Consider the following 971-nt stretch of genomic DNA (forward strand, 5'->3'; position numbering starts at 1 on the left):
CCCCCCCCCCCCCATTTTAGGGCTTTTCCACAGAAGACAAATCAAGAACTTCCAATCCAAATGGCAGATTTTATGGGAGAGCAAAGAGGGGCAGGGAAGAAATCAGTCTCTGACCTTAAAACAGCCAGTGGAGGAAGATATGGAGCTCACTGAAAAATTTAAGTGCCATAAATTTGTAGGGCAGAATGGTATTCTATTCTTAAAAAGGAAAAAAAAAAAAATCAGGAGAAGATTCAAAATTGCTATAAACTGGCACAATGTCCCTGCATCAGTTCACAGCAGGTTTCTGTGAAGGGATTGTTCTTTAAGAATGGGAGTTTGCAAACATGGGGCTGGACTTTACCAAGTAAAAGTAATTTGGCAAGTTACCAACACCAATGAAATTCTTCTGAGTGTTGGAAGATTTTGTTACCACAGATTAAGTCTTTAGTTTAAGATCATGACAGGCAGTGCTTACATGCAAGTGTTAGTATTCCACTCTCTGATCTATAGTAGCTGCTAGAAAAACAGAACTTCATACTCCTTTCAATGACTTATGAAAAGCATGTGGGGTGCAACCCTGATTTCATTGGGAAAATAAGAATTTTGCTATTGACCTACACCACTCAGACTCCTATAGCATATACCTTTGTCCAGGATAAAAAAAAAGCCGATTTGTCAATCCAGTCATATTAGAAACACTGACACAAGGTAGAGCAAGGTAGTATCTTAGGACACATGTAGACAACACAGGGGCCCTAAACTGAAGTGGTGGGTTTTTAAAAACACCGCTTTAATTTACGGCTGATTAAACCCGTGTCATGCACACACCTGGCTTACCTGCCCCTCCAGCAGTGGGGAAGGGAGGACGAGCTGCTGGTGGGCGGAGCAGCCCCTGGGCTGCCGGGAGGCTGGTGCTTCCTTCCATGGCAGTGGCACCCCACCCCAGGTAGCACCTGCCCACAGGTACCTGGCTCAGGCGGTCCTGGGGG

This window comes from Gavialis gangeticus, unplaced genomic scaffold (genome assembly GCF_001723915.1).
Source record: "Gavialis gangeticus isolate Ggan-Ray unplaced genomic scaffold, GavGan_comp1, whole genome shotgun sequence".
Lineage (NCBI taxonomy): Eukaryota > Metazoa > Chordata > Crocodylia > Gavialidae > Gavialis > Gavialis gangeticus.